The sequence below is a fragment of the Sinocyclocheilus rhinocerous genome, unplaced genomic scaffold (assembly GCF_001515625.1).
Source record: "Sinocyclocheilus rhinocerous isolate Xijiao unplaced genomic scaffold, SAMN03320098_v1.1 scaffold5670, whole genome shotgun sequence".
Lineage (NCBI taxonomy): Eukaryota > Metazoa > Chordata > Actinopteri > Cypriniformes > Cyprinidae > Sinocyclocheilus > Sinocyclocheilus rhinocerous.
Genome location: NW_015632468.1, coordinates 113,676 through 122,565, shown reverse-complemented (window position 1 = coordinate 122,565; position 8,890 = coordinate 113,676). Strand labels below are relative to the sequence as shown.

General features: G+C 36.8%; 1 pseudogene; it reads left to right on the top strand.

Moving 5' to 3' along the window:
* The first annotated feature begins 6,109 nt into the window (after positions 1-6,109).
* The window catches only part of LOC107742422 (mucolipin-1-like), an 11,348-nt pseudogene continuing 8,567 nt past the window's right edge, over positions 6,110-8,890 (top strand).

Genomic DNA, 8,890 nt, shown 5'->3' with positions numbered 1-8,890 from the left:
GGAGGATGTTAACTGTGACAAGATGACTGACTGGCCAGTTTACAGTGACAGGGTGCGTGTAACTATGCGACAGAGCGGTCCATTAAAGACGCAATTGTATGACCTGATAGTTTGTCCTAAAGCTTGCCTACTCTTCTACTACACACTCAAAAGTATGTACTTTTTCTTCACCAAAAGAGTACATTCTTTAAGGGCGTAGTATAAGTAGGCACTAAACATCCATTTGGCCATTAACTTTTAAATGCATCATTATGCAAAAAATATGAGCAGAAATATAAAGACCCACGGCTGGCAGATCAACGTGCTATTTCTCTCCAATACAGTAGGAAGTTAAATGAAATGTGGAGAATGTTAACTGTGTGACAAGATGATTGACAGGCCAGTTTACAGTGACAGGGTGCGTGTAACTATGCGACAGAGCGGTCCATTAAAGACGCAATTGTATGACCTGATAGTTTGTCCTAAAGCTTGCCTACTCTTCTACTACACACTCAAAAGTATGTACTTTTTCTTCACCAAAAGAGTACATACTTAAGGGCGTAGTATAAGTAGGCACATTGGGATGCAGCAAATAGGTCATAACCAAGCGGCAACCTCCCGCTCTCTCTCGTGAAGCCAACAAGGACGTGACTTAAACTGTAATTCATCAACTGGCCGCTAGAGGCTGGCTGCAAAAGGGAGTCAATCCCATAGACTCCCCACACCGTCGAGCTAGGTGGGCGTGGTTTCAGCAACCTGTTCCCGCCTCTTTGCCCATTTTCGAATATCCGGGAGTGACGCGCGGTGACGCGCTGCCAAGATGGCGACGGCCGCCTCCGCCCACTTTGAGCTTCAAAAACCTCTTCAGGAACCTACAGGTGACGTCACGGACACTACGTCCATGTTTTTATACAGTCTATGGTCATAACATTTGTCCTGACAGCTCACATACAAATTCAGATGCACATCCTTTCATAATCACTGATGGCAAAGTTTCTGTTACAAAATATAAGAACAGAAGTTGAATCATCAATGCAAGGCAACCTGAGTCGTCAACACATTTAAAGTGGCCTTGTCATGTCTGGAATCATTATATAAACTAAAAAATCTAAAGTATCCAACAACAACAAAAAAAATCATTACAATACATAAGGTCAAACATGCTAATGTTAACTGTCTACTAACAAAAATAACAAATAAAACTAATAAAATAAGTATTTAATTGTGCGTCTTCTTTCATAACTAAATTCTTACCGTATGCAGTAAAGCAGCAATCCTCATTCCCAAAACAATTCACTGTCTGTGAACAGCCCTCCCAATCACAACTGAAACATTTCTTACCATTGGGTTGAGAGTTCAGATCTGTGAAAGAAACATAATATCATTTTCATTGTGACATCAAACAACAATTCTTCAGCTGTGGGATCATAAATCAGACTCATCACTGTGATTCGACTGTAGGTAATCAGTACTAACTATAGTTAAATCAGAACCAATAGGCGCTATCTTAATAAAATAAACAGCATATCTGAAGTTTATACAACTACATTCTCAACTGAAAAACTACATTGCATGAGACAGTTATATTAGTATGTGTAAAATAAATGTGCTTGCTCCTCCGTAATTGCCACTGTGTGGATCCAGTGGAGTAATACAAACTGTGTTTATATTGTAGTGCATTTGTTCATTGTTAATATATATTTATATTATTGTATATGGTAGTTTTATAATTAAAGCCTTTAATCTTTTTAAATGGTTGTATTTGTGTTTCACTGCTGAATTACATTTACCAGTTTCTGGGCCACATTTGGCCCACAAGTCTCAGCCAGATCTGGCTTAACGTGTCTGGGCCAGACCTGGGCCACAAAAAATAATATATCACTCTACAGTTTCACAAGTTCACGCTTGCATATAATTAGCTTATGGTAATGCATATTTGGCGCTGTCCAGGGAAGGGCTCCGACCTAGTCACCTCCCTTCAGTCCTTTTTGCTTCAGTTTGTTTCTTTTGTCCTGCACCTGAGCCCTAGTTTGGGTTTGTGCGCACCTTTTTTATATTTCAAAAAAATAATCACCACGAGCACCACAAAGATCTGCTGTCTGTTCAGAAACAAGCTTCTTGAAAGTCTCAAGTGAACCTCTCCCTTCTTTTTTTGATTGCTGGACTTCTCTGGCTGTTGATACAACTCTCAGGTGAATTACCGCCACCTGCTGGAGTGTGGGTCAACACTTTACAAACTCTAGCATTCTTCCTATTGAATTCCTGTATTCTTCTTCTAATAATAATACTTTTTTTTTTTAAATCATCATACGAACTCAGTTCATTTAAAAAAAACTTTTGAGCACATGGGTGTTAAAACCGGTCAAAGAACATTGAACAGGATTTCTTCAGGTTATATTTTAACAATGCATTCAAAATTGCATATTCAAATGCATATCATTTGTGTTTTATTGCTATTTATTGGTTGATGTGTTTAAAGCTCACAGAGTTTCTCCAGGGTCTGTCATGATCAAATCTTTGTCAAAATGGTCTCTTCACATGCTGAAGTCAGTCAAACACACGTCTGCTTATGGTGCTGATTGTCAGTGCTTGGAAACCAGTTTCTGTCTCTCCATCGGTTCTGCGTCATCCTGCAAGTCAATGGAAATAAATGCATGAAATAGTCTGCAGTGAGCACATGCCTGAATTACTCATCTGAAATCTAGAAGCAGCTCTAATGCTGCACTGAAGCTCTAGAAAAAAACTGTAGCAGGATCTGAAGCGTCTCGGCTCTCATGAGGACCGAGAGAAGAGAACAGAGACCCTGCTGTACTGTAGCACACATCCTACACCCCACAATGCACGACAAGCAAAGCAGGGCTCTAGTTGTGTGCACATGCAAAACTAATCTGGGCTTCACAGGGTTAAACAAATGCTAATTATGCAGATATTACTATGTCTATTAACATTCAATGGGAGTCAAAGGGAGATTTTCAAACAAACAAAAAAAAAGGTTTCTTTACAAAGTTCCAGGCTTTCATTATAAATTCATTGTATTATATTGCAGTCAATTTCTCACACATAACATTATATGCGTTTAACTGACTCCGCATTGTCCTCGCGGTAAACACGTGGTGACTGCGCTCCTGTCGCATAAGACCAAACATTTATCCAACTCCGCACTGTTTCAAGATCGTACAATATATTTCCACGGTAAACAATATTATAAAAACAATCACAATACCTTAAATAAATAAATTTTATCGAGAAACTCCAACGCTGCACGTTTCCCGTCGCGCTCTCGTGCGATGAAATGAAACTCGACAACTGACGGTCGGAGCGTAGAGACGTGCGTATTAAAGCGTGGCTCATTAATATTAATTACGCAACGTGACGTTCACCCAATAGGATTCAGCTGGCGAATTCATTCCTATTTAAATTTCCCCTTTATTTTTTTACTTCAAAGTGTTTTAGGGTGACTATATATTCCCAATGCATCAATACAACGAAGAAGTAGTACCCTGAAGTAATGGATCCTGCTGCCATGCGTGGTGAGGCTTATGAATATTAAGGCCCGACCGTATGAGCTAATTAATTTTAATGAGCTAACCCACTCTGAATACGTTTTTCTGGACACTGGGTGTCGCTTTGAGCGTTTCACACTGTTTTCTTGAACAGAAGACGAAACGGACGTCAACACGATGTTGCGTTTAGTATGATTTACAATATTTACTGTAAAGTTGATTATAGCAGCATGAGACAAAAATAATTGTAGGCGACTCGTTCATATCATTATCATCATCAGCATCATCGCTTCACTAATGTTAAAGATAAATCCGCGATCCTGGAATGCTATCTATCTATCTATCTATCTATCATCTATCTATCTATCTATCTATCTATCTATCTATTGTTCTATCTATCTATCTATCTATCTATCTATCTATCGATCTATCTATCTATCTATCTATCTATTGTTCTATCGTTCTATCTATCTATCTATCTATCGTTCTATCTATCGTTCTATCTATCTATCTATTGTTCTATCTATCTATCTATCTATCTATCTATTGTTCTGTCTATCGTTCTGTCTGTCTGTCTTTATGTTCAATACATACATGCACAATTTATAAAAAGTATATATTTGGATCCCTTTCTGTGCTTTAAGTCTGTCGATTGTTTCAGGTGTCTGTCTGGAAGAATCTGTTCGGGAAGGAAGCAGATAAACAGGAACATGCCAATGACGAGAAAAAACCTACTACATCATTGAGAAAGAGCCTGTGATTAATGCCTTTATTTCTGTGCCTAAAGAGAACAGCGCGCTGAACTGCGCCGCGCTCACGGCGGGAATCCTGGAGGCCATTCTCACTCACAGCGGCTTCCAGGTGTTGTGCCCATTTTCGACCCCCTGCCAAATTATTACCCTTCTCGTTGAAATCACTAACTGATTGCCTAATCCTAACTCCACCCCTAATCCTAACCCTAAACCTACTAATACTAGGGGGTTAATAATCTGGCAGGGGTCAGAATTGGGCACAACAATTGTGGCGCACTGGCACAAGGGAACCACGCTCATGATCAAGTTTGATGAAGCTGTCATAGTCAGAGATAAACTACTGAATGGAAAGTAGGAGCTGGGTGTTTCTGGGTGGATTTTTATTTTATAAGTGTACAGATGAACATGATTCTGGGTCTTAGAAATACAACCTGTCAGCTGTTATGATGTATCAATGCTGTGTGAATGATGATTGTATTGAGAGCACTTAAAGTGATCAAAATGATGTGTATTTATGGTGTTTATAATCAAAATGTTTTTAATTTTCACAGTTTATACATCAGATGTTTCCTATTTCTGTTCATTCCCATCACTTTCTGGTGTGTTTGGCCATAAGTTGACTATATGAACATGAAAATGAACATCAAAACAGTTGTTCTTATTTCTTTACTGTGTTTTGTTTAGTTATGCATGGTTGAAAATACAGTGGGGTCCAACCACCCCTGCGATTTTTTTTTTATGACTAATCAAATATATAATGTCATTGATCATGTGATTTTTTATTTTTTTATTTACCGGTATTAATTTTTTTGCACAGGTTATTAGAATAATTTTTTTCATTGAAGCTCAAGATTCTCTTCTCAGTTTATGCTGGAGAGCGTTATCATGTTCATGTTTTGTTCATGTATAGCTGCAGTGCTGCTGTCATTAAAGTGAAAGAGGCCAGATAAATAATTAGACATTCTTAAAATCATTTTCATTTTTGATTAACGTTTTCACTAAAATGCTGAAATATTCTAATTAGATTCTATAATGCATTTATGATTCGTATTAATTTAGAAAATTATAAACCAGATAAATTATAAAAAAAGTTATGTTATGAACGTTCCATTAACGTTATTAGAATGTTTGTTCATTATTAGACATTATAATGTTGTTAGAATGTTAGAATGTTTGTTCAAAGTTATATGGTCAAATCAGACTTTGCATAGCTATGACAGGAAACACTGACATCTAACAATGCTTTGGAAAAAACAAACAAAACAAAAAAAACAGTTAATCTTAAAAAAATAAAGCATATACATAAACCCAAATGGTAAATAAAACAGTTATCAACTAAGCATGTGTCCTACATAAGACACAGTCCTATCTGTCTCCTGAAACATTGCGGTCTCATATTTTAGAGCAGTCAATGCAATTTGGGAAAGAAATCAATCAAATCTGTACTTGTGTGAAATTATTCAGATGTAACCCCTTAACATTTTCATAAGTAACTGTAATTTAATTACACTTTTTTTTCTCAGTAACTGTAACATATTACAGTTACATTTACACCGCTTATGAATGCTTTCAAAATAAAATGTGACTATTTCATATTACATTTCTATTGTATTATTATTCTGTTTCTATTAGTATTCATATGCATACTGTATGATGTATGCTGTGTGCTTGCAAAGACCTCGCGCATATCTTGAAAGTGCCGCTGCGGGACTTTTATTTTGACAGCGCTTGTGCTCAGAGCGTTTGTGTTGTTTTCTGCTTGTGCTCAGAATCAGACTGCAGCGATGCTCCTCATCCGCGTCTGTTATTAATTCATAAACCCATCGATCATATTGTCGTGATTTATCTACCAATATCTGCTTTTGCTCATCGATGGTCGTAATATGGCGAGCTCTTTCTCCAGAGCTTCAGCTCAAGGGGCCACAGGTTTGATATTATATTATTAATCTGCGTTATTTTGATTATATCTCAAAATAAATGACTGAAACTGATGTGTGTATTTTTAAATATTTATGTGTGAGGTTGAATTATCCGGTCTATCCTATATAATTAGCCTGATTGTCAGGATCAAGCAGCAGGATTATTTATAATCCAAACACTTAATATTACACTGTTAAACCATTGAATAAACATATTTAGTCATAGCATCACATTCAAGGATTCAAAGGATTCAAAGCGTTTATTGTCATATGCCCAGTGAGGAAGTTTCCCTGAGCAATGAAATTCTTACTTTGCTGTCCACAATGAATGCCAAGACAGTGCAATGCTATACACACACATACACAAACTATACACATATACATACATACATACAATGTAAGAAACATAATAATAAAAACTATGCTGCAGCAGTAGGAATAAAGACTATGAAAAAAATAATAATAGAAATATAGACTATGTGTATCTATATATGCGAGTATAGAGTAGAAATATAGAATGTGAAAATAGAAATATAGACTATGTATATGGTATCTACATATGCGAATGTACAGTATAAACTTATGTGCAAAAAAAACAATAGTGCAGTAACGTGCAAATTGAGTGCAAGTACATGATAACAATAGCAGCAGTAACAGATGTGCAAATTGAGATGAGGCTACATGAGTAATATTAATAAATATACAATGGTAGTAATAACAGCAATAACATTACAAATGATCAAATGAGATGAAACAATTTGGTCCGACTGTTCTCAGAGATAGATAAGTCCACTAGCTAGCTACCTGTTTAGGAGTCTTAATAGCTGAGGGGAAGAAGGAGTTCCTTAATCTGGAAGTCCTGCAATTTACACTCCTGTACCTCCGTCCTGAGGGTAGGAGTGTGAACAGTCTGTGTTGGGGGTGAGTGGGGTCTTTAATGATGGATGCAGCTCTTGACAGTGTCTGAGGTCCTATTTCCAATCCTAACAGACTGCGGTCTGCCAGTCAGGAAGTCTAGGAGCCAGTCACAAAGTGTGGGGTGTAGTCCAAGTACAATCAGATGTAGATGTATCAGATACAATCACATGGTTATAATAATAATAATGCTTAATAATACCATATTTAATACTGATAGACAATAAATATCCATGTAAATCCTCTAATTAAAAATATATGTTATTCTTCTAGATTGAGCACTTATCCTATAAATATTTTTAGTGATGCCAAACGATTAATCGCATCCAAAATAAAAGTTTTAGTTTACATAATATATGTGTGTGTACTGTGTATGCATGCATATTTTACACACATGCATGTATATATTTAAGAAAAATATGTTTTGTTTATATATAACATTAATATTTATATATAATATAAATTATATGAATATATATATATATATACATGTAAATATAAAAAAATGTGTCATGGATTTATTGCATTTTGGGGGAAAAATAATAATACAATTTTATAATAAATCTCTGAAAATCAAAATCTGGATTTGAATGTTTAATGTTATTATAGCCTAAAGATGCTATGTGAAAGTTTGAAACAGAAAATAGTGGTTTTCATCGTGCCACTTTCTTGGTAAAGAAAACACATTTTTACTCAAATTAATCAAAATGGGTTTATAGCGTTTTGGAACCAAACTCTTCATATATTAACTGTTAATAGGGCAAAAATTAGTCACCATTGTAATTTTTCAAGTTGTAACCTCCAGCCCAGATGTTTAACCACTAATTGACCCTCCTCGTTCATCCGTATGTGTCTCTTCAGAGACGGACCGTCTGCTGTCCCCTGTGGTGGGATACGGCTCCAGCGACCTGAACGGCGGGTGTCACGCCAGCCCTCCCACCCTGGACATGAGCATGTCGGGGTCACGAGGAACAGGAGGAGGCCCTGAGGAGGAAGCTGAAGTACTTCTTCATGAGCCCGTGTGATAAATACCACGCTAAAGGCCACAAACCCTTCAAACTGGCCCTTCAGCTGCTTAAGATCATCATAGTCACTGTACAGGTGCATTAAACCACTGAGATCAGCCTCCCGGCTACACCATCAGCCATGATATTTATTACATTATTCCTCATTTAGCACTCATCCAAAGTGACCCTCTAAAATGGTGCTGTATTACTGTAAAACTATGATACGTTAATACTTGATTGCTTTTAAACAGTGAAAGAGGCTTTCAGATTAGGGGTCGACCGATATGTGTTTTTCAGGACCAATACCAATTATTACGAATCAAGTAGACAGATAACCGATATGTATGTCTGGTGTGAAAATGAAAATTAATGTTCAAATTAAGAATAACAACGGCTCTGACAAAAACGTTCTTTAAATGCTTTTAAATTATTTTATCGGCAAATCGGTTTTGAAAATGACCGATACCGATAACCATAAAAACTGTAATATCGTCCGGGCCGATAATCGGTCGACCCCTATTTCAGAGTCATTTATTGACATTTTTAACACTATGTTACTGTTTTACTGTTGTAAAATTCCTGTAGTTGCAGCATTTCTATAATGATATCAGTAACTGAAAACTTGCTAGTCCAAGATGACTGCAGTATCACTCAGCGTAATATATAAACGCCTGCACCTTTAAATGCACATAATTAATGTTTTCCACAGTCCTCTGCATGAATTAATGGCTCTCTCTGTCTGTGTCAGCTGGTGTTGTTCGGTCTCAGTAATCAGATGGTGGTGGCGTTTAAGGAGGAGAACACAGACTCCTTCA